At 46.9% G+C, this 25,495-nt stretch overlaps 1 protein-coding gene and 1 long non-coding RNA gene across 5 annotated transcripts in view; one reads left to right on the top strand and one right to left on the bottom strand.

The window, feature by feature from the left end:
* RBFOX3 (RNA binding fox-1 homolog 3) overlaps nucleotides 1–25,495 on the bottom strand; it is a 3,087,537-nt gene that overhangs the window by 1,214,993 nt on the left and 1,847,049 nt on the right. The window lies entirely within an intron of this gene.
* On the top strand, nucleotides 20,708–21,633 carry LOC138581949 (uncharacterized). Its single transcript, XR_011304898.1, has 4 exons — nucleotides 20,708–20,876; nucleotides 20,975–21,101; nucleotides 21,252–21,349; nucleotides 21,433–21,633. It is a non-coding gene; the product is annotated as an uncharacterized lncRNA (long non-coding RNA).

The following is a 25,495-nucleotide window of genomic DNA, read 5'->3' as shown; positions in this document are numbered from 1 at the left end:
CTCTCCCACTCACTTACACTGCCACTGAAGCCAACTCTACTAAGAATGCTGCCATGACAGAGCCGTACTCAGTAGAGTCATCCCTCCTCAGCACACTTGCCTAAACCCTGTGGAGGTCCCTAGGCAGTCGAAATGTCAGGGCCCCCTCACAAATGATCTTCTAATACGTTATTAATTTTCTGCAGCACTTTATTTTGATCCGTTGTTGCAGGGCCTCTAAATGGAGAGGGTCCCATAGGCCGGTGCCTACTTGGCCTAATGGATAATCCAGCACTGTCTGTGATTGGCCAAAGACTCTGGGCTTTTGGGAGTTTCTCTGGGTATCCGGGGGAGAGAGGGAGACCTCCAGGATTTCTGCTGTTCGGCAGCTGTGTGGGTGGGCATATAAAGCGTGGATGCCCTAATGGGAATCAAACCCGTGCTCTGAGCAGTATTGACAAGAACATTAATCCCGTGTCACTCAATGGCGTACACATTCAGGAAGGAAGAGAAGTTCTGGACATAGTATGCAGAGTGAGGGGGGAATTACATGCTAGGTTTTGTAAGCAGCCAGACTTTACAGCCTTTGTTACTGTAGTAAGTTACCTGACACATTTTAGATTGTCTTCTGGTAGTAAACTCACAATCAAAATGGGAGTAAGGGAAAGCTACAACTATACTCTTTGCTGAACATATTACGGGGGTTTATATTTGTCAAGTTGGTTTATTGGGATTTGTGTACTTTTCAAGCCATCTCTTTAAACACAGATTATTCGTGAAACCCACACCTTGAACCTGCCACACATTGATCACATATCACCTTGAACACGCCCCCAGTCAGTGGAAGGCTTTATGGAGGCTTAGCAAGCTCTAGCCTGAGTCTCGAACCAAGGAGCAAAGCAAGTGTCAAAAAACAAACTGTGAATTGTGCAACGATCGGGCAACACAACCTAGACTGTGCTTCTCTATAGAGAAGGTTAGTGGATCACTGAGGAGACACATGGGTCCAGACCTGGGATTCCATTTCTCAGTGGCATTCTGGAAGTCAAGCTCATTTGTCACTTCAATTGCGAACAAGCATTGGCAATGCCAACGGTTCTTGCCAGGAACTGCAGTTGTGGTATTAACTGGTCACCATTGGTAGCAGCTGCTAAATGGTGCAAGTACCTAGGCATATATAGCAGTGCTTGGCAAATGCCACACACGTATATACAACGCAAAATTGTTGGCTTTGCCAATGCTTGTTTTTTTGGATTTTTTTAATATTTGTTATGATGGTTTTATGAGAGTGTAAAAAAGGTTTCAATTAACTATGACATGCTTTAATCTAAAAAAAAATGCTTGCTTTTAACAGGACTTCAGTGAAGGACACGCATAGTGCTTATACATCGAGTAGCTGAAGGTAGACCTGGTTAGACATTTTTATTACACAAGTAGCACATTTACAGCTCCAATTAAGTCATTAACTCTCAGAAGACTGATTTGAATAAGCATGGGCAGACACTGTGAGAACACAGTTTGCTACTAAGGCTTGATAAAGCTAGCTGAAAGAAATCCCCAGGAGGATGTGTTTGGACGAGGAGTGACAGGATGTGGGTGGCTTTGGCCAGAGAGATTAGGATGTGGTGGTGTGGCCCGAAGTCTGGGTGCTTAGAAGCAGTACATATCCGGTGATGCGCTACATGGAAATAGGCTCACATTTCAAGTTAAATCCCAAACTGGCAAAGCACATCGACCATGATGTGTATACGTCTAAAGAAATGAGCATGTGGCATTATACGTAACGTGACCAATTGGCTATTTTGTATGGGATACTCAATTCCAGTCCTGGGCTTTGCTTTTACCTTTTTTTTTTATTTAGTCAATTTTCAGTTGTGGTTATTATGTGTGTATTATTATTTATTTAAGGTATACAGCTCCATGTCTTGAACTTTTACCCATGTAATTCCATTTAACAATCACAATAAAATCATACTACATTGTTCAATGTCACCATAAACAAACAACCAATCCCTTTGTCATAGTAATAGTAAACCAATATTCAGACTTCATGTGGCTATTAGGGGTGGGGCAGAAGCTAAAGCTATTGCATTAGAGTACAGCTAGGGAGTAAAAACTGCTCTCCTGAACATCCGTGAAGATCTGCTCTCCAACCTTGACTCTAACAGTCCCACTGTCCTCATCCTCCTCGATCTCTCTTCTGCCTTCGACACGGTCAACCATACCATCCTGCTCAACCGTCTCTGTGAAAACCTGGGTATCACTGATCAGGCTCTGGCCTGGCTGACCTCTTTCCTCTCAGATCGACCCTCCCAGGTCAAACTTGGGTCCTTCCTTTCATCTATCTTCCTCTCTACCTGTGGTGTTCCCCAGGGGTCTAACCTCTCGCCCTGGCTTTTCAACCAATACCTGGGAACTGTCCCCCGCTTCATTGCCACTTTCTGCTCAAATTTCCAGTGCTACACTGACGACACTCAACTCATTTTCAGGGTGCCCTCTGCCACCTCCTCTCCCTCTCTCATCTCTGATTGCCTAACTGACATTCAAGATTGGTGTGCCACCAATGATCTTTGTCTGAATGCCAGCAAGACGGAGATCCTCCTCATCGGCACACCTTCACCATCCTTTCCCCTCACTCTCTGGACAGCCTCCCTTGGCCCTCCTCCTACCCCCACCTGCGAGGCTAAGAACCTCGGGGTCATCTTTGACTCCACCCTTTCCTTTCCGCCCACATCTCTGGGGTCTCTAAAAAGTCAAATTTCCTACTACACATCCTTAGATGTACTCTGAGGTGCTCTGCCTTTCCTCTCCTTCCCCCAGAAGCTTATGGTATCCCAAGCTCTGGTTCTCTCTAGCTTGGACTATTGTAACAGCCTCTTTCTAAATCTACCTGCCTCTACTCTCCGCCCTCTGCAACTAATCCAGAACAGGACTGCGAGATTTGTCCTTGGCCTGAAGCCCTAGGATCGTATCTCTCCAGCTCTGAAATCTCTCCATTGGCTCCCAGTGGATGCAAGGATTAAATTCAAAACCCTCTGCATTGTCTGCAAGGCTGTCTGGGGCCTGGGTCCAAAATAACTTCAGCTATCCCTCCACAAATACCTCCCCTCTCAAGCTCTTTGCTCCTCTAACTCCAACTCCCTCAGAGTCAGTCGTTTTTCAAAGAAACGAGCTTGGGGTAGATCTATGTCTTCGGCTGGGGCCTCCCTCTGGAACAGCCTCCCTGCCACTCTAAAACTTGAGGAGAACCATCTCCGGTTCCGGAAGCACCTCAAGACCTTCCTCTTTTCTTCTGCCTTCGCTCCCCCTCTCCCCTGCTGATTTGTTCTCTCTTGGCACCGTGCACCTAGCCACCCTCTGTCCTCCAGGCCCAGGTACCTGCTCACCCTGCCACCCTCCTGCACTACCTCCGGGCCACCCCTTGCACTGGGGTGTGTATCTGTTCCCATACAGCCCCCCTTTTCTTCCTGCACTTATCTGAATTACCCTGTCTGCTGTCTTAAACCTAGCACTTGCAAATTGCTTGTTTAATTTATTATATATTTATTGTTATTTATCTGTTTCTCCTCTGCTTCACACTTTCCACTTCTCCCCCCTTCCATGCACTTCTCTCCCTCCCCCTCTCCCATGCACTTGCGCGTTCTCGATGTCACTGGGCCTAGTAAGATCGCTGTTTTGTTCTCCCCTGTTCCCCTCCCTTGCCGTGTCGCGCCGCTCTGAAACACTTGTATACGAGCGCGATAGAAATAAAATATCAATATCAATAATGGCATATGAGGACTGTCTCAAAGCTTGGAGGTGTTGCTTGGTTATTTATCCGCCCTCTCCCCGCCCCTCCCTAACAGCCTGTGGCCATCCGGTCCCCCAGGGATCCAGCAGCACCTATATTCGCTGTTCCTCTGGGGCAGATATTACCAGCACACTTCTAGAAATTTAAAACAGAATTGCAAAACGTAAAAAAATAAATAAAAAAACATTCCCACCTCAGGCTTTTTTTGCCAATGTGCAGGCGGCACTTGCCGCTGGTTACAAAAACTGCAACTCAGCCGTAGCTAAGAATAGCAGCGTGCGCTTCCCTGGGGAGCTGGGGAGCATTTCTCCCCATACAGGGGTCCCCTCTAATAAGGGCTCTCCAGACTGGCCTGAATATGAGTTTGTTTGTAGGCCGCAGGGAGGGTTTAGAACCCTCACAGGGGCGGAGCGCCGCGCTAACTAGCCCTTTGCCCAGGAGACGCTTATTTAAGTCCATATGCAGGTTTCCCACCTGGAGGGATGTTATGCATAGTGACACACAGGCCGAGCCCACGAGCTACACAACAAGCATAATAGGAGACCCAGAGATAATTAAAATGATATATCTGGCCCCAGGAACCCCAGAACAGGGTCCGTCACCCCGGTTGTGTCGGATGCAATTCCAGGTCGCACGCCCCCCTGCTCGGCGGCAATTAAAATAAAACAGCAACGAAGAGGCGGAAATTCCATACAATGCAGCGGAACACGCGGTGCAGACGCTGCAATCTTAGCGGAACTAAAAAACATTCCAGTGTTAGGAAGCACGAGGAAATCCTACATGAAAGAGTGCAGGCTGCATAAACTGCCTGGTCGAGCTTCCGGTGGCGGGCGGCCCCCCGGAAGTGAAAGGGGTCGCGTGTTCGATACGCCTGGAAGACATTTGCCTGCAGTACACAGGAGTTTGAGCTTCACGAAGCTTCTGTGGGAAGCGCGTCCATGGCTTGCAGGAGGGAGAACGGTGATTGTATTTAATCGAGAGCTATGTCGAGGCCTCGAAGGAAAACATGGACGGGGCTTTTTTATGCCATGGTTAAAGTTGCCAGAGGAGTCCATGCCAGAAGGGGCGATATATCCCAGCACTGGCCATTCACTTCTCCATCGCTTGCCTCCTAGGAGTTGAAGGGTTGGGTCTCCTCAGTTGAATCAAATTGACTGAAATAAAACTAAGGCAAAAGCAAAGCCCAGGAGTGGAGTACAGTGCCCCTCATGACATGGAGTCACCAGGCAGTACTAGGGACAGTAGATGTCTAGATGTCCCTGCCGATGGGGAGCCAGTGAGGAGCCCAACTAATGGATAGGAGGCTGGGAGAATTTTTATCTATGTATTTATCTAGCGCTTCTGCAAAAACGCTGCACAAGAAAGGAGCGGTCCAAAATAACGAGAATGAAAAACTGTATGAGGAAATAACTACATTCAGCAAGACAACGAATGAGCAGAATGAAAATAAGCCAGAGTGAGATCATTTAGATGGTGTGCACCGCTGAGCACACAAGGCAGTCGGAGCCAGTAAACGTCTTGTGAGAAAAGAGGGAGAGATCTCTGTGGTGGAGAGCAAGTGGAAGCTTTGTAGAAAGGAAGGTGATTGGTGCTTTATATGGGAAGACAGTGGAGGCCTCAATGACAGGGGAAAAGTAGGTCTACCTTGACGAGGAGACAATGGAGGCATTACGTCTCTCTTGATGGGAGACAGTGGAGGACTCAGGGAGACATTGGGTCTCCTGGGATGGAGAGACAGTGAAGGCCTCATAGGGAGGCAATAGGGCTCTCTTGATGGGCAATCAATTGAAGCCTCATAGATGGGGGCGGGGGGCATTGGGTCCCTCTTTCTTGGGAGGCAATGAAGGCTTCATAGACCGGGAGGCATTAAGTCTCTCTTGACAAGATGGTGGATGCCCTATAGACAGTGAGGCAAAAGGTCTCACTTGATGGAGAGACTATAGAGGCTTCATAAACAGGGAGGCATTAAGTCTCTCTTGGCAAGATGGTAGATGCCTTATAGACAGTGAGGCAGAAGGTCTGGCTTGATGGGGAGACTATAGTGGCTTCATAGACAAGGAGGCATTAGGTCTCTCTTGGCAAGATGGTGGATGCCTTGGAGAGGCAGAAGGTCTCGCTTGATGGGGCGACAATAGAGGCTTCATAGAGGGGGAGGCATTAAGTCTCTCTTGGCAAGATGGTGGATGCCTTATAGACAGTGAGGCAGAAGGTCTCGCTTGATGGGGAGACTATAGTGGCTTCATAGACGGGGAGACATTAAGTCTCTCTTGGCAAGATGGTGGATGCCTTATAGACAGTGAGGCAAAAGGTCTCGCTTGATGGTGATACAATAGAGGCCTCATAGACGGGGAGGCATTAAGTCTCTCTAGATGGCAGACAGTGGAGGCCTTATAGACAGTGAGGCAGAAGGTCTGTCTCGCTTGGTGGGGAGACTATAGTGGCTTCATAGACAGGGAGGCATTAAGTCTCTCTTGGCAAGATGGTGGATGCCTTATAGACAGTGAGGCAGAAGGTCTCGCTTGATGGGGAGACTATAGTGGCTTCATAGACGGGGAGACATTAAGTCTCTCTTGGCAAGATGGTGGATGCCTTATAGACAGTGAGGCAAAAGGTCTCGCTTGATGGTGATACAATAGAGGCTTCATAGACGGGGAGGCATTAAGTCTCTCTAGATGGCAGACAGTGGAGGCCTTATAGACAGTGAGGCAGAAGGTCTCGCTTGATGGGGAGACGGTCGCGACTTGATAGACGGGGAGGCATTAAGTCTCTCTTGATGGTAGACATTGGAGGCCTTATAGAAAGTGAGGCAGAACGTCTCGCTTGATGGGGAGACTATAGTGGCTTCATAGACGAGGGGGCATTAAGTCTCTCTGGCAAGATGGTGGATGCCTTATAGACAGTGAAGCAGAAGGTCTCGCTTCATGGGGAGGCTATAGTGGCTTCATAGACGGGGAGTCATTAAGTCTCTCTGGCAAGATAGTGGATGCCTTATAGACAGTGAGGCAAAAGGTCTCGCTTGATGGGGAGACTATAGTGGCTTCATAGACGGGGAGGCATTAAGTCTCTCTGGCAAGATGGTGGATGCCTTATAGAAAGTGAGGCAGAAGGTCTCACTTGATGGGGATACAATAGAGGCTTCATAGACAGGGAGGCATTAAGTTTCTCTAGATGGCAGACAGTGGAGGCCTTATACACAGTGAGGCAGAAGGTCTCGCTTGATGGGGAGACAGTAGCGGCTTGATAGACGGGGAGGCATTAAGTCTCTCTTGATGGTAGACAGTGGAGGCCTTATAGACAGGGGGGCATTAGGTCTCCTTTGCTTTCGGGGCAAAGAAGGCTTCATAGACAGGGATGTATTAAGTCTCTTATGATGCAGAGGTAGCGGAAGCCTCATATATAGTGATCGAAGTGAACGGGAACGGTCGGGAGGGGTGTACCACTACTTCTATTCTTTTCCGTTTACCATTCCTTTACCTTTTACGACCATATTCACCATTCTATACAGCGGATTTGTCCATTCATGTCCAAGTGTAAAGTTGTGATAATGGAAGACTTAGTTACTGGTCACTAAGACTATTGGAATGCCCTGGCGGCAACACCTTGTCACATGTTGCACTAGGCTTCCGCCTACCCTCTCCCCTGCTGAGAGCACAGATGCACTACTTTTTTTGGTACACTTCTACCACTGCACATGGAATCATTGGGTCTCTCATGCTGCTTAGATGAAGGTTGAGGCCCCGTTTCTACTCATGGGGAGGAAGAAGGTCTCCAATAAATGGAGAGGCAGTGCCAGTGGAGGCCTCGTAGAGAGGCAGTGTCAGGTAGAGTATTGTGGAGTCTTCCTCCAAATTGTCTGCACTCTGTGGCCTTGCTTTATTCCGCATGTGGGCGCCTGCCTCCAGTGACCCAGCATTTGTATAGCGTGGACCAGAAGGGTGGTCAGTCAAAATGTCGGAAAAAAAATGTCGAATGACAAAAATGTAGAAAAAAAAAGTCGAATCTATTTTTTTTTTATTTATATGTATTTTTTGGGTTTGGTAAGTATAAAAAATGGGCAAAATAAAAAAAGGGGGGTTGGGGGGGAAGCCCCCCGTTTGAAAAAAGAAAGTATTGAAAAAAAAATTAGACTTTTTTTTCGATTTTTTTTTTTCTACTTTATGACTTTCGACATTTTTGTTTTCGACATTATGACTATAAACCGACCAGAAGCTGCTTCATCCTTGTACCTCCTCTCTCACACTGCCAGCGATGAGACATGCTATGGAAGGGTCGAGCTAGGCAAGGAAATCCTGTTCTGTTGGGTGGCAGATACGCTTGGGACCTTCCAATGTAAAGCTGTAGAAGAGTCCTTCGGAGCCGCCGTCCTGCTATGAGGCGGGCACACCACCTTTTTCCCTGATGAAGGGGTGCACTTGCTGTTTCATATAAATGTGCACACTTAAACTGGAGATTAAGAACCCACCCCAGCTAGCAAATGGTGAGGTGTTCTCTTGATGCTACCAGAGAAGGGTGGAATGGGAGGAGTGGTCCCGAGGTCATAGCTATATCATTTCCATGTAGGAACTCTTCTCTCCTACCTCGCTCTTGACTCCTATGCAGGGAACCCCTCTCTTGGTCTGTCCTATTCTGTGTCTGCCTGGCAGATCAGGGGTCACTCCAGTGTTGGAATGGACCTTTTAACTTGAAGCAATGGCCTGGTGATGGCCTGAGGAACCTAGGGGAGCTTCTGTCTGGAGCTGTGGCTCCTAGCCTCCAGGGTCACTGCCGTCCCATCACCCAACCTCCAGCATGGGTCTTTGTCACTCTACAGACAATTCTACTGGGAAGTTTTAGATCTGCCTGCTGGGGTGCCTTAGAACACCCTCATTGCATTTAGTTTCAGCTGAGCTCCCTCCCAGCCAGATTGCGTGAGCTGACAGTCTGTGGTGGTTATTCGACCATTGGTGCCCTGAGAAACTACAGGGTCAACCCAAGCTGCACACAAAGGATGTAGCCGTTTGAAAAGAAATGGGTGCACTTTAATAGGGCGCACTTGTATTATGTTGTATTATGTCGGAGAATAAAAAGGTCTTAAGATGTTTTCTGAATCCTGAAGTAAATGCAAGAAAATATAGGAATTAGGACGGCACAGAAATGTCATTGTTTGACCAGTTTAGCATAATGTGGTCAGGCTTGGCCCCTCCCTCCAGGGTCATCACAGGTCTTTAACCACGCCCTCATCTTATGACTCCTGTATCCAACATGGAAGGAGTGTATCCAGTGACTCTTTCTGAGATGTTTTTGATGTTCTGTTGCTTAAGAATGTGTGTTCTCCATTTTTCATTTTTAAACTAATTTATATCGCAAAGAAAAAGTGTTGTGGACTTTTTAAAACTATGCTGCCTGAATGATGAAAGTAAACCGACTCTTGATGTAATCCTGATATTGGTAGATTTGTTAAAAATAGTTAAAGTTTCCAAATCATTGTGGGCTGGAGACATATTTAATCTTAAGTGCCACGTTTGATCTTACCTCTACCCAACCTATTGCGGACCATTGGCTTTGGGTTTTGTCCTGCCACCAGAGGTGAACCAATTAAGCTTTGGGGGCTTCCTGGACCCTGTCTGTGGGTGGCATATGGATCCCTGGGGTGACAGGGAGATCCCAGCTCCCGTGGCAAACTCCTGGAAAGGAGGCTCTGGGTCTCTTTTTTGTTAGCCCAATATAAGCCTATATTTTGCACCCCATGGATAGGGCACCCATAATGGAATGCTGAAGAGTCAAGCTTGGCTATGATAAATGAATTCCCCATTGACATTCAGGGTTTCTGAGAATTCTATGGCAGGATTCTGTGGAGGAGCACTTGTTTGAGGTTGCACGCTAAGACAGATGCCGCGATTCCTGATGGATTGGCCACTATGAGTCTGAAGACGGAAGTGGACTCTGGGCGAAGGAGGAGATCTAAGCAGGAGACCAGCTGGGCTCTTAGAGCCACTCCACGTCAGTGCACTCTTACGCATGCGCAGTTGTAACTGCAGGCTCTCACACTGGGGCCAAGCAACCTTTCTGCCCACTGACGACCAGGTTGATCGGAGTGTGAACACAGGGGGAATGGAAGAAGGACAATGTTGTGGCAATGAAACGCATCAGAGGAGAGCGAGATCGTGTAAATGCAGAAGCCAAGGTGTGACAGTGGAGAAGATCAAGGAGGCTGGATAGGAGTCCGACGCCATTTTATGAAACCCAACATTCCTTCAGCGCCCGAGACCTGAGCTAAGAAGTAGATCCGGTGCATTTTATGCAACTCTTTATTTCTCAATGCTACGCACGCAGCCATTCTGCACCACACACGTGATGCTTGCAGCCATGGGTAAGGCTCTGATGGTAACGACTCCTTACCTTTGCTGTAAAATGTGCGTGAGTGAACGATGTGCGTTATGTAGTTTATCATAAATAATTCGCCTATAATTAGAATCTTGCTGATGGTGTCAACCGGAGACCAGATCGAAAGACAAATTAAACCTTTACGTAAAATGCACATTTTGCAAGATCTGAATCGAAAGCGAGACTTAAGCGTAAGCGTTTATGAGCTTGAGATGTCTCTGGTGCAGCCAAACCGATGGCAAAAGAGCTCTTCGTTTGTAAGTAATGTCCTCTTGCCAGGTGGCAATGGGGTGCAATATTCTGGGGGGTATTTTAACCTACCAAAGTAGCCCAAGCACAATATGCTTTGTGTAATCTGGGAGAGGTTTCCAGGATGGGGCTACATTCAAGGAATTGCTGCAGCTGTGTCACAGGCAGCTAAGATATTGCAAGCATCAAAGGGGGATCGAAAGGGAACCGGGAAATACTAAAGGCAGTTGGGAAGGGGATGATGGGGAGAGAGAAGCGGGGGCCAAATGAAAAGAGGGAGACGGTGATGGAGGGAACATGAATGTAGAGAGATGGGATAAAGATAGGGAAAGACATGACAGATGACAGGAAGGAGAGAGAAAGAAACATGGGTGCCACAAAGAACGTAGCGTCTGAAACAGCTAAGGAGAGAAAAATGGGAGAGAAAAAAGAAAGAAATGGAAAAGAAAGAAAGAAAAAGGAAAGAGAGAGAGAAAGAGAAAAAGAAAGAAATAGGAGAGCGAGGATAAAGTAAGTGTCCAGCAGGGGTGTTGCTAGGTCTGGAAAAGACCCGGGGCTAGGCTAATGTCGGGATTATCGGGTCTCGGGGCTAGACTAGCCTTTTGGTTGTAGCTCCTGAGATTCTATCCGTGGCTACAACCAAAAGGCCAGGGTCTATAGCTCCCTTAGCCCACCCCCCTAACGCCTCTGGTGGCAGCTTTATTTTGTGCAAGATTGTAAACATTTTGACCATTCTGGGGATGTTTCCTTCTAGTGTCGCAACCTTGCAGGACCCCAGCTACTGTGATTAATGAACCCCCATGAGAGAATAGCTTACTCTAGCTGCGGGCGGCGGTGGCTAAACCTTGAAGTGGCTGCATAAAACATGATGAAAGAATTACCATGGGCGCCACCTGGCTGTAAGCAAGGGCTGCCTGAATGAAGAATGACGTGTACAGGAAGCCGCGGACAGAAAAGAATAAAAGAGAAAGAGTATGCCGATTCCATAGGACAACCGGATACATAGAACAAGAATAAGGTCTAAGAGACACATGACCCACTAACCCAAAAGCTCACATTCCTGCATACTTAGCTCTCACAGAAATCCACACAACCATCTTCTCGCGCAGCAAACCACGCGCACTTCACCATACCGCAGCAACAAACAAACAACAAATACCTCACACCAACAGCACACGAGGAATCGCATTGATCCGATATTCACACTCAAGCTCAGCGCACAGTGAAAACCGAACTGAAGTTGCCAACAGGACATCACCTTTTCTCACTTTCCTACTCCCGCTTCACCCGAATAATTTCATCCCTCCTTCTTGTTTGCAGATCCATCTGAGCCCCTGGTGCCCAAATCCAGTGATTTGGGCAACAGGGATGGTGCGCGGTACAAATACCTTTAACATTAACGTTTACAAGGTGCACGATATAGTACTGATTGTGAGTGCAGGTCGGGGGTGAGGGTTATTTTGAAATCATCAGACTGTTTGAGGGTGGCCCATAGTGGGTAGGTGGGTCTACTTAAGATCCCTATTTACCCAGCATATACAAACTTTACACTTAAGGGTACGATGTCCATTCATCGACATGCATTCTTCGAAGGGTTTTTTGCAGATTTTTTCTTTGAAAAAACCCATCGAAAGACTGGTCTGTCGGGAAGGATCTATAAGGGGTGGGAGGGTTGGGAATAGTGTTGGATTAATAGGGGGTGGGGAGTTTCAGAGAGAGACCCCCTAAAAAGAAAAAAAAATCATGTAGATGTTTTTTTTTCTCAAGAGAAAGAAATCGGCAAAAAAAACATTAAAAAAATGCATGACGATAAATGAACATAGAACCGCACGAAAGTCAAATAAGGGGCTTTCAGGACACCTGACTCTCTTTCTAATGATCAGGTTGTAAATGCTCAGTATGTACACTTTAGGAAGGAAAGGAAGGAAGACCAAAGTCTGTCTTCTGTTTTCATCATCATGTGACCGGCTCCGCATGTGCACGCACATTCAGAAATACTGCCAAGTGCACATGCCCCGAGAGCGTCTCTAGTTCTGAACTGAGCCCGTTGACCTGGAGCGGGACAGTGGCCATATTTAGGGGCTTTCTGTAGCAGAGCTACCCATAATTCCTGAATGCCAATGATTGCTGAGAAGACCTGGACGTAAGGCACTGGAGAAAGATCCGGGCTATGCGGAAAAGGCGTTGGCCCTAGTCCCCACCGCCATTGCCATGGAACATTAAGAGAGGCTGAAGAGTAACCAAAGTGTGACCTCGCTGAATACCAGACAACTGGTGCAGCCCAGAGGGTACAACGTTGTCACATCAACAGTCTTTTTTTCAATGGGTTGTCTTTTTACTGCATTTTCCCCCCGAAACAACTCATTGAAAAATATATGGGGTAGTGGGCAAGGGTATATAAGGGGTAGAGGGTAGGGAATATTGCTAAATTAATAGGGGAGTGGGGTTGGGGGATACCCCCAAAATAAAAAATAAAACATGTTTTTGATGAGTTTAAAAAAAGCAATATTTCGATAAAAAACCCATCGAAAAAAAGACTGTTGTTGTAATAACATAGGACTGCCCCGACACAGAGAACCTGCCCACGAGTGAATAAGGGGAGGACCGCGAGCAAGGGAGGGGGCGCGGTAGAGCCGTGAGAAAGAACACACGAGAAAGGGAAAGGAAAGAAAGCAACAAAGCCTGAGAAAGACCCAGAAAGTTCACCAGACTTGAATGGAAAACCTTGAGACGGATTAACAGGGAAAGGTAACCCCTGCAGTCCAAACCAAAGCACACCGAGTGCTGCAAGTATGGACATGATTAACATTATGGTCAACGCAGTTCCACAACAATGCGACAACGGGAGAGAAAAGTCTTGAGTTGATAATAGAAGCCGGGAAATGAGGGACAGTTCAAAATAAGACCATCAAGACCAAAGTCCATTAATGATGGAAGACGTAGTAGCTCAGTGAGGAGAGCGTGTAAAAAAGGGACTTGATTACATATTTCAGTCTGAGGAATTGCCAACAATAGCTAGGCCAGGTCAGAAGGAAGCGATACCTTTGGGAAAGCTCTTATTGGTCCCTGAGGACATTGTCATTGTATCCAAGGCTTAACAAAAACTAATTAGGATGTATGTTAGGAAAGGAGGTTTTATTGACCCAAAGAAGCATTGCAATTGAATTTAGGTCTAATCAAGAAGCAAGTATGATGAATGTTGGGAAATGAAGTCTTAATGATCCCAGGAGACATTTTCATTGAATCCAAGTCTCATCAAGGACGTAGTATGATGAATGTTGGGAAATGAAGTCTTATTGATCCCAAGAGACATTGCCATTGAATGGAAGCCTAATCAAGAACCAAGTTTGAGGCATGTTAGGAAATAAAATATTAATGATCCCCGGAGACATTGCCATTGAATCCAAGTCTTATTAAGAAGGGAGTGTGGTGCATGATGGGAAGTGACCTCTGATCACAAACAGCATTATCATTGGAAATGGCTTGTCAAAAAAAAAAGGGAGACAGCTCAACTGGGGCCAGTTGGGAAAGCAACTGTCTTCAACCACAGGAGACATGTATTTTCTCTAGATCCGAGACTTATTAAGAACAAAGGTTGTCACACCAAAATAATTCATGTTGAGAAAATAAGTTGTATTATCCCGAGTCATTATCAATGAGTCTAATGGAAAGTGTTAGAAGCACACAAATGTATGTTGGGAGACAGGGCCTGCCACTTCCAACAGACATCCTACATCCCATGATCCCATTTGTACTGTATCACCTATATCGCTTACCCCTCTTGATCCTGTATGTACTGTATCATTTGTTGTAAGTGACCACTGTTTTGTAATAGCCTGTGTCAGGCACTGTAACTAAGTTTCGAGTCTACTTTTATTGTTGAGCCCAGCTGCCTACGGGCTTGGAGCGCATTACCAAATAAATAAACAAATAAACAAACAAACAAACATCCCTTTCTAAGGTAAATGGGTCAGAGCAATAATACTAGACTCCGAGCAGAGTAGAGTAGGACCCAGGAAAACCTACGGAAGACCAGGGATGGCTGGTGACTCTTGGACCCCCACGTGTCGGAAGCAGGACTGTTGTAATTCAAATTTGTATATAAGTTATAAATGCCAACCTAGTCATTGACAAAGAAGTGCCATAGTATAAACCACATGGTTTCAATGAAAATAAATAGATAATGAAATATATAGAACCTTTAATTCACAGAAAAAAAATAGTACAATAAAACGTTAGGAAGAAATATTAATAACAGACGAAAGCTGGGGTTCTATAGCTTTAAAACTGGGTTTAAAGGCAACGGGTGTAAGCATCTCACCCCTATAATGCATTGACTAGGTAGTGTACCAAGGTGGGCTTATGTGGCTGAGGTGGCAGAGCATTAAAGTGAAATTACAAGTATTACCCAACGATAAAAGGGACTGTCCAGTCAAGGTTCTATCAAACATATCTACTTTTCTATATTACAACAGACAGTTATAGCACACTACAAAATACAACCCACCCATTATTTGGTTTCAGCACAAAGGGTGCAATGGTTCACTAAATGTCACTAGGGGCCTTCAGAGAAGGACCAGGGGGACAGAACCACAATGTACCTTGTGCTACAGGAGTTCTTGGTGCTCAACACAGTTGAGCCTGTTTCAGGATGCTTTGCAGCTTCTGCAACAGAATCCCGATGGGAGGCAGCTGCGGGTATCAGGCAGCAGACAGATCAGCGAGCGAGGCTGGACAGACGGCTGCAAGCTGGCCTACAGTGTGGCTCGGGCTCAGGAATCATTGTCTCATTGCTGGTTGGCAGGTCTGAAGGATTATTAGCAAACAATGGGGCAATTTCTATAAGTTGACAGGGTATTGCCCTTAGATAGATATTATTAACACAAAAAGTTAGGCAACACACAACTGTGTAAAAGCTACTAGCAACCACCTGAAAACCCAAGAATAGGTCCAGATCGTAAAACCAAACCCTAACAAAAGGTTTTATTTATTTTACTTATTTTACTGTGGGGTGGACTCAAATCTATTCAAAGAAGAATAGAACAAGGTTGTGGCTGAAGACAGGAGGATAGAGCGAAACAAGGGTACTATCCCTGCCTAAAGTACGCTCTTGACTAGGTTGCGGTGTTACAACGCCTGTCTATTAGTGACAGAATAAGAGTAAAATTGCCACTTCTATAGTATGTAATACATTCAACCTTGAGAGTCACAGCCCACTCTCTTCTCGATTGGCTTAAATCGGAAGAGACTAGCAATAAAACCAGGGAAAGGAAAGGAGAGTCAGCCCAGGAAAGTAAAGAGAATCAATTTTTCTCTTCAAACTAAACCATGTGGCATCTAATGGGATTGACAATTTTTAATAGCCCATTGATAGTCACACCGCTCCTGGGGTACTCAAATGTAAAAATGACACAACTTCGGGAAATAGGATAAATTCCCAATCCCACAAACACACACAAAGACAATACAATCACCGCTTCCCATGTGGAATCAACTTTTTGCTCATGGAAAGTGGGACAATGTAAAAAAGTTTGCTCAAAACTAAAATGGGGGCAAGTTGGAACCCTTTTAGATGATACAAACACCGGCAGGTCTGAAGCACTGGTCGAGGCATCTCGGATGATATGAGCGATTGCAGCGTAACAACAGTCAGCAGTGAAGTTGGTTGCAGCTCGAGGGGCTCGACTGGCTCAAAAATGTCATTTAAGGCGGACGCTGGTTGATGCTTGTAGATGTACTCCTTCTAGCTTATTCGCTGGGCTTGTGTCATCCTTTAAGGCTGACAGCCCAAAGCTGAGGAGAGTGTGGCAGGCAACGCCCTTGTCATTGTTTTTGTTCAGAGACTCTCTGGCACTTCCCACCTAGGAATCTTGTTTGCAGAGACTAGCAGGGCACGCCATGTGCTGGCTGAGTACCGGTTCTGGAGCTGCTGGAGGGGCCTCTGGATTCTGTATCTCCCTGGGAGATGTTTAAGGGAGGGATCTTGCATCCCTCTTTGGAAATCCTAGCCTTCCTTCACTGGCGGAAGCTGTAAGGCCTGTTTGAAATACACTCTATTCATTTATTAATTATGTTAAATGCTGCCGCCATCTGCAGAGTGTAGACAAATGGACAGGGCGGATCCATGGACCCTTTGAAAGTTAATTAAACTGGCCATGGCAGGAGGAAGGTTTTGGCCCTCCCCTTCTGAGAAGCATCATGTACTCCACCTGTCAGAGCCCAATTAAATATGACAGGGAGGACTGCGCCTGTAGGCTGTGTCCACCAAGAGTACACGGCGGGTCTATATGTATGTCGTGCGGTGACCATAGGAAAATGAGTGCGGATTAGCCCCCCACCTTTTCCAGAGGTCGATCTACCCTCATTCAATTTCATATGACATTTCAAAAAAGACCAGCAAAGTGCACACCAACCGTGCGGCTGGTCGAATTCCTCATATGTCCCCCAGCCACAACATGTGACCCACCACCCAACTGAGGGTCTGGTTTGTCATCAATGTGAAAGTACCGGCTGAGGCAATCTGCATTTCCATGCTGGGAGCCCGGCTTGTGTTGGATGTTGGTATCTTATCCCTGTAGAGATATGGCCAAACGCAACAGATTAGGGTTCTCCCCTTCCATGGCCATTAACTATAGAAGAGGCGAGTGTTGTCTGGATCATAAAATGTGACCCAAAGATTCAGGGTTTCAGCTCCTTTATGGCTTGCATGACTGCGTAAGCCTCTTTTTCAACAACAGCCCAGTTGTTTGATTGATTGATTGATATTTTATTTCTATCACACTCTTACACAAGGGTTTCAGAGCGCGACAAAGCAAGAGAGGGGAACAGGGGAGAACAAAACAGAGATCTTACTAGGCCCAGTGACATTGAGAATGCACAAGTGCATGGGAGAGGGGGAGGGGAAAAGTGCATGGAAGGGGAGAGAAGTGGAAAGTGCGAAGCAGAGTAGAAACAGATAAATAACAATAAATAAATAATAAAGGCAACAAACAGTGGTAATGCAGCCAGCAATTTGCAAGTGCTAGGTTTAAGGCAGCAGACAGGGTAGGTCTGATAAGTGCAGGAAGAAAAAGTGGGGGCTGTATGGGTACAGATACAGACCCCAGTGCAAGGGGTGGCCCGGAGGCAGTCCGGGAGGGTGGCAGGATGAGCAGGTACCTGGGCCTGAAGGACAGAGGGTGGCCAGGTGCATGGTACCAAGAGAGAACAGATCAGCAGGGGAGAGGGGGAGCGAAGGCAGAAGAAAAGAGGAAGGTCTTGAGGTGCTTCCGGAACCGGAGATGGTTCTCCTCAAGTTTTAGAGTGGCAGGTTCCTTTGCCTTTTTGTAAATCTCCTGCTAATGTAGGCAACAGGTTGCTCTACCCCTTGAGAGTTCAGCTGTGCTAACACTGCTCCAATCTCAAAATCACAGGCGTCTTTCTGGATAATTGTCTCCTGACCACAGTCTGGCACTTTCAGAACTGGGGCCCTGCACAATCCATGCTTTAAATCCTGAAAGGAGGTTTGACAGGCGGGGGTCCAGGTTATCTTCTCAGAATCTTCTTGGAAGTTACATCAATCAGGAGCGTGGAAATGGTCCCACACCCCTTGATGACCGGTAGTACCCAGTGAGACCTATAAAGGCTCTCACCTGACTCCCAGTCACGCAGATTGGTGCACCCAATCCTTCACAGCCTGTTCCTTTGTTTTGCGAGGTTTCTTACGTCCACCGACCAGGTGGCCTAGATAGGTCACTGTGGTGCCCCAAGCTATCTGGCACTTCGTGGCCTTGATAGTCAGACCTGCATTCTGCAGCACCTGAAGCATTTGTGGATGAACACAGCAATGTTGTCTAAATGGGCGACACTGAAGTTTTCCAGACCAGACAAAACATGGTTAACCATCCGCTGAAAAGTGGCTGGGGCATTCTTCAATCCAAAGGGCATCACAGTGAACCGATAATGTCCTTCTGGTGTTGAGAATGCTGACCTCTCTCTCGCTCCATCTGTTAAGTCAACCTGCCAGTACCCTGCCGTGAGGTCGAAGGTACTCATGTACTTGGCAGCGCCGAACTTGTCAATGAACTCATCTGCCCGAGGAATGGGGTGAACATCTTTCTTTGTGACAGAATTGGGCTCTCTGTAGTCTGCGCAAAGGCGAACTTCTGTCTTCCAACCACTGGTCCTTTTAGGGACCAGTACCACTCGGCTAGCATAGGGGCTGTGGTATGGCTCTATCACTCCTAGTGACAACAACTAACACAATAACTTGGAAACGTCCTCTTTGATGGTATCCCTGAACTTATCAGACAATCGGTGAATCCTACTCTTCACAGGCTTACTGTCTCCAGTGTCCACATCATGGGTGCACCAATCTGCGTGACTGGGAGTCAGTGAAAACAGACTGGTAAACTGTCCCATTAAACAGCAACAGTTTGTCAGTTGCTGTTCTGACAAATCCGTTGCAAGGTTGACACCTTCAATTGACCCATTTGTGGCTTCAATGTGCAGGAGGGGATCAGTCTCCTTCTCAGTCTCTCTGTCAGTCACTAATGCCATGACCAGGTCATCCCGGCTATAATGGGGTTTTAGCTGGTTGACATGAAAGACCCTGCACATCTATTTAGGTCCTTTCACGTCAATGATAATTCACTTCACTGACATTTTCCAGCACATAGTAAGGCCCAGTCCACTTGTCCTGAAGGGCACTGGGTTTGTCGGGCTTCACAATCCACATCCAATGGGCTGGTGAATAGACTGTCACTGTGGCCTTCTGGTCGTGCCAGTGCTTCATCAGCTCCTCACTGGTGTTTAGGTGTTTGTTGACTGTTACATGTACTTTGCCATTCTACACCGAAGGCCATGTACATAGTCCACCACATCTCATGAAGGGAATGAGGGGTTGCCCTCCCAACCCTCTTTCACTTGACTGAGGGGACCTCGTACAGGGTGCCCAAACAGAACCTCAAAGGGGCTAAACCCCACTCTGTTCTGTGGCACCTCCCTGTAGGCGAACAGAAGGCATGGAAGGAAAGCAATAAGTCGTAAAATGTCACCAGGGGCCTTCGGAGAATTACCAGCAGGACAGAAAAACAATGTACCTCGTGCTTGTAGAGGTTTTTGGTACTTGACAGAGTTCAAGATGGGAGACAGCTGCGGGTATCAGGCGGCAGGCAGTTCGACGAGTGAGACTGGCTGGACGGCTGCAGGCAGGCCTACATGGCGGCTCAGGGTCAGGATTCGTTTCAGTGCTGGTTGGTGAGTCTGAAGCACATGTCGGGCATCTCGGATGGCGTGAGTGACTGTGGCGTAACAACAGTCAGTGGTGCAGTTGGTTGCAGCTCCAGGGGCTCGACTGGCTAGAAAATGTCCTTGAAGGCAGACGCTGGTTGATGCTTTTCGATGCCATCCTCCTAGCTTCTTCACTGGGCTGGTGTCGTCCTTTAAAACGGATGTCCCAAAGCTGAGGAGAGTGTTGCAGGCAACAGACTTGTCTTTGTCTGGTTCAAAGATTATCTGGCACTTCCCACCTAGGAATCTTGTTTGCAGAACCTAGCAGGGCACACTGTGTGCTGGCTGAGTACCGGGTCTGGAGCTGCAGGAGGGACCTCTGGATTCAGTATCTCCCTCTGTTCCCTAGGCAATGTTTAGGGGAGGGATCTTGCTTCCTTCGATGGAAATTCTACCCTTCCCTCACTGGCGGAAGCTGTATGGTGGACTGTACCTTCAGCCAGGGTGCAAATGAGTTCTTCTTGTTACACCTTGTGAAGTCTTCAGAAGATCTTCCCAAAAGAGAGGCTAAAGGAATGAACGTTGATTGGGATATGAGCTGTCATCTCTAAAGGTCCACAAGATATATCCTTTAAAGACTGCTCACCCACTTTCATTTACTTGCTGCTTTCATTTTGATTTACCAACAATTTGGAACTATAATCCAACAAATGGATTACGTAGGGGAAAACTGACAGACGGAGGGGGTCAATATAAATTAAATAAAAGGACATAATGTAAATGAACAACAGCTCTCACTTGTAACTGTGGGAAATGACGTCACTTATCCGACTATCAATCCGTTAATAATATAAGGTTTCTAATTATTAATTCAAACTCTGTACAGTGAAATAACATAGCAAAAATGAATTAAGTAGATTCAGAAATCACCGCCGTTCGAAAATAAAAGAGAAATGCCTTGCATTGTACTAGAGTCAATATTCGGGCCTCTTTCCAAGATGGCGCCCGGCACTGACTTCAAACATTATATAGGCAGAATTACCCATCATCCTTCTTCGTTGCCTTGACTACGGCATTCCTAATGACAACACGGACGTAGAACACTTGCGGCTTCATTTCGCAGTACGCGGAAGTTATCAACACACATGTTTGTAATCGGTAAGAATCGCTGTGTCAACTTGGAGTCAGCTATTAAGATTAGCAGCTACTTGACGAACAGCACACCTGAGCACGGGCGAAGGAAGATTCACAACTACAGCAGGACGCAACGCGCTCTGTGCAGAAAGTAAGTCAACTAATGAATGGTTGCTCGCCACTTCATGGCATTTTGAAAAAATAAGATGCAGCGATTCAAGCATTTAACATGAACATGATAATTTACAGATTATAAATCCATTGGAGGCTGTAATTAAAAACCACGAAGACCAGAATTAAGAAGATAGAGCCCCCAATATCAAATTGCTTGTGTGATGAAAAAAACAACGTTAAGCCCAGAACCACCGTGAAGACGGTGAGTAGTCAGAATTATATATCTCAGAAATACAGATGAAATCACTGTGTAGTGGGACCCAGCACTTTGTTTGAGCGACTGTGTCCCACACACGGTTTTTTAACATTGGATTGAGGATAAGTTTTGGTGAAAAATATATTTCTCTGCTAGGTTGTAGCCCACCATACGGTTGAGATTCTGATAACACAAGAGTGAACCACACCTTAAAGAACCTTTTTCAGTTGCAAGTGGACATTAAAAGGACAAAGGTCAGTTTTTGGTTCTGAAATGATGATTAGATATTTATCTAATTACACAGAAATTGGATTTAATTTACTTTGTTTAATTTTAGGGAATTTCTTTTGAAAATTGTACCTGATGAAGGGCTGGTTCCGAAACGCGTCGTACAACACTTTGACTTCCAACACTGAATGATTTTGTTTGAAAATTAATTTTCAGTTCTTTACGGAATGATTATTGAATGTTGAAATTGTCTATATCCTATTTATTCGATGAAGAATATTTTCTTTAAATCTATTCTGTTCTAATTAAAATGTGCACATTCTGAAACCGATATATCTGAATGTTAATTAATGATTGATTTGTTCTTATAATAATTTCTTGAATGTTATGACTGACTATTGTCAGACAAAAGTGATCCCTGTGTTTGCCCACCAGGTTTAGGTGGGCCTTCCTCTTTTACATTTGTCATATACGTCTTGTAGCCGAGACCCACACAGGAGCACCTAAATCAGATTATCAAATGAAGTAGTTTATCACAGAGAGTAGAAATCAGTGACCCCGAAAAAGGAAGGTAGTGCGCCTTTACCCTGTATGTTCATCCTGTTTGAAGTATACTCTATTAATATGTTAATTATGTTTATTGCTGCCACTATCTGCAGAGTGTAAACAAATGGACAGGGCAGATCCATGGAGCATTTGATAGTTCATTAGGCTGGTCATGACAAGAGGAAGGTTTTGTCCCTCCCCTTTCTGAGATGCATCATGTACTCCACCTGTCAGATCCCAACTAAATATGACAGTGAGTGCTGCACCTGTAGGCTGTATCTACCCAGAGTACAAAAGTCTATGTGTATGTCGTGCGGCGAGCACAGGAAAATGTGTGCGAATTAGCCCCACACATTTTCCAGAGGTTGATCTACCATCATTCAATTTCATATAAAATTTCAATAAAGCCCAGGTGAGTTCATACCCACTGTCCGGATGGTCAAATTCCTCACATGCAGCACCACTCCGCGTCTGGCCTGGGGTGTGGGAAACATATGTGCACTGCCTTGCCCGGGCCAGGGCCAGAAATTAGGGGCTAAACTGAACATCTAAGCGAGCCAGAGGGGGGGTCTAAGGATGGCATTGAACTATGCCTGGGCTCGTCTTCATTTCCTCAGCCAGCTGACCTGTGTGGCTGCTATCGAAGTGCACCTTGTATGTCGAGCCAGAAAGATGAGCCAGCCAGTGGTTCCAAATTCTTAGCCCTTTGGGAGATCTAACAGCACTAAATCCTCGAGGCAAATCTGCAGGCACCAGCAAGAGGGCTCTGATGAAGAGGCTGCTGAAAGCATCTTTGGCAGGCCTTGGCATGTGTTCGGTATACTGAGCCTACTAGCTCCTCCAAGGGGAGCAGGAGCTGTGAGGAGCTATACTAAGAATCACATTTGAAGCCCCTTTCCCAATTTGGGATTAAAAAAAAAACCATGAACCGTGTTTTAGACCTTGATCTAAACCCCAGGTCGTGATCGCGCTCTGAAACACTTGTGTATGAGCGCGATATAAATACAATATCATATCATGTATCTAAAAACGACACCACTGGAGGTTCAGCACAACCCCAAAAGAATTACACAATTGCAGTGCTCAGTCGTAACACTTCAGTCACATAACAAGTCTCACCGTTTCACCTTCCTGTAGCTTTCCAAAATGTCCTACTAGTATTCTACTGTGCTGCAATGCTGTGCGTGTCTTACAGTGTGTGTTTTGTAAAGGTAATTACAGACTTTTTATGATTTGTAAACTTAATTCCATAAGATAGATGGACATACTACTAATAGTCATATTAACTAACACACTACTACTACAGTACTACCACTACTATTAGTAATAATAATAATAATAATAATAATACACGTTTGGCAATGCATATAGAACCTCCTACCGTTTTCTAAGCGCTGTAATAATGGGTGCTGCCACCGTTATCACCAGCTTGGGGTGCTCATGATATCGGCGTCGGCTGGATGAAGGGCTGACACAATCTGACTGGGTTATGGAAGCCCTGCTGCACGGCTTCGTCCTGTCCCCACCTCTAGCACGTATGTTGTATGGCATGGAGTGTGCCATAATGTGCATCTCACTGCACCCCACGCAGCCATTTCATAGCTGCGAACTCCCCACCCGTCACATCTCACTAGCCTTCCCACCCCTTCACCCTGACTCACTCCTCCACCCCAGGGAAGGGTCCTGTGTTATTCAGCTCTGGGATGCAAGGGAGAAGGGGTGCCGTCACTTTGGGACCACCTGGTTCTTCATGAGAGAAATTGAAACAGTTCTGGGGGTCTCCACACACACTCCCTGTGCCATGATCTCTGCCCCGTCCTTCCTCTGCCCCAGACCCAGTGCCTAATGTGTGATGGTGTTTGCCAGGGCTGCGCCTGGGTACTTATTTCTGAGCACCCGTACCTAATGTCTCAGACTCAGCTCCATTATGTTGTGAAGCTTTGGCAACTTTCTTTTTTTAACTGCTGGTCTTAGCCACACAACATGCAGCAACAGTGCGAGCCACACCACTGGTGATGCTGTGCTCATTATTGAGTTCCATGAATAATACCGGGATTAAGGGTGCCAGTGCAGGATGATGGCGGGGGCAATGCCAGCACACTTGCACAGTCAGCTTCGCTGACTAGCAGCACTGATGCGCAAGGGGCGGTGGGTTTGGCGTGTGGTGGGCGCCGTCATGGTACCAGGTGCAGCTCACTCACTAGTTTAGAAGCCAGGCTGGCATGCACATGTATATGTGTCAATGGGGCTAGGCTACTCTGCTTGCACATTCAGGGCCTGGAAATTATTTGGGCCCTTGCCCTTATTTATTTACAAATTAAGCACTGCCTACCCACTCTCCATTAGCCCCCCCACAGTTTGCACATCTCTAATTAATGTCCTCCCCCTATCCTTGTCACCCACCTCTGACCCCTGGAGCCTCCCGTGCCCAGCCTGCTGGCACTGAGAGCTGCTGGCGCGTGGCGCTGCACTCCTTGCTTGCAGCAGCTCCCAATCAATAGCTATCACCGCGACTTCCCTGTAATCCTGGCTGGCTGTCACCACACCGGCTGACCCCATTCCCCGAGAGCTCACCTGGGCGCTCTAGCGTGGTGACCTGGGTCGCCCAGGGCAGACAGGGCGCTCCATTGCTGCTCTGAGCACGTAGCGGGCCAGCGATACGCCCAGACCCACACCCTCTGCCCACCCTGTCTCTAGCCACTCTCATGGGATCATATGATTGGTTATTTACAAAGCGCCTAATACCCAGGGGTTTCTCAGCACGGACCCGAGGATCGAACCCATGTTGCTCTGCCTTGTCTTGCTTCCAAGGCGAGCATGTTGCCGCTCAGCTAGCCTCCAGTCAATAGCGGGGTGTCATGGCCTGGTCTGTGGGATCATAATACGACCCACCCCGTCTCAAGGACAGGCTCCGACTGTTGCAAATGTTCATTGAGGGATTTTCCCGGCATTCCCTTTCTCGGACGTACTGGCCATTCAGATCCACGACACCTATCCGAGGTAATCGCCGTACCCTTACCCCTATGCACCCCGCACACTTTGAACAACGTGACCTTATGTGACTGTCCCCGAGGTCACCCTGACATCCCAGTACCCTCCCTCTCCCTGTGCTCTGGCGCCTCTGTACCCTGACCTCACATCACCTTGAACTGAACTCTCTGAACCCCGACCTCTGTAACCTAACCTCTCCGAATCCTGACCTCTTCGCACATTGACCCCTCTACACACTGACCTTTCTGCGCCCTCTCTTGCCGGACCCCAGGCCTTCGGGGACACTGTAATGTCTGCATCCTGACCGCACTGCATGCATGCTAACCTCACCACACCCCACTTTCACCTTCTTATTAAAATTGCCTCTTCTGTACCTTCTGCAACCTTACACCCATGCACGCTCAGCTCAGTGCATGCTACTCTCACTGCACCCCATCTTCCTTCATGATCACCAGGCCTCACTGAACCCGAACCTCACTGCATCCCACTTCCCTTCACCGTGACCTCACTACACACTGCATCTTGTACCCTACATTTTCTGCACCCTAGCCTCCCTCCACCATGAGCTCTAGGGTTCTGGGGACCACCCCTGCAGGGAGCAGAAGACCATCCTTGTCTGGGTGGTCACTCGCTTC

Source organism: Ambystoma mexicanum, chromosome 3q (assembly GCF_040938575.1).
Source record: "Ambystoma mexicanum isolate Mex_15411 chromosome 3q, UKY_AmexF1_1, whole genome shotgun sequence".
In the NCBI taxonomy this organism is placed as follows: Eukaryota; Metazoa; Chordata; class Amphibia; order Caudata; family Ambystomatidae; genus Ambystoma; species Ambystoma mexicanum.
Note: the sequence above shows the minus strand (reverse complement) of the source record. Positions and strands in the feature narration are given on the sequence as shown.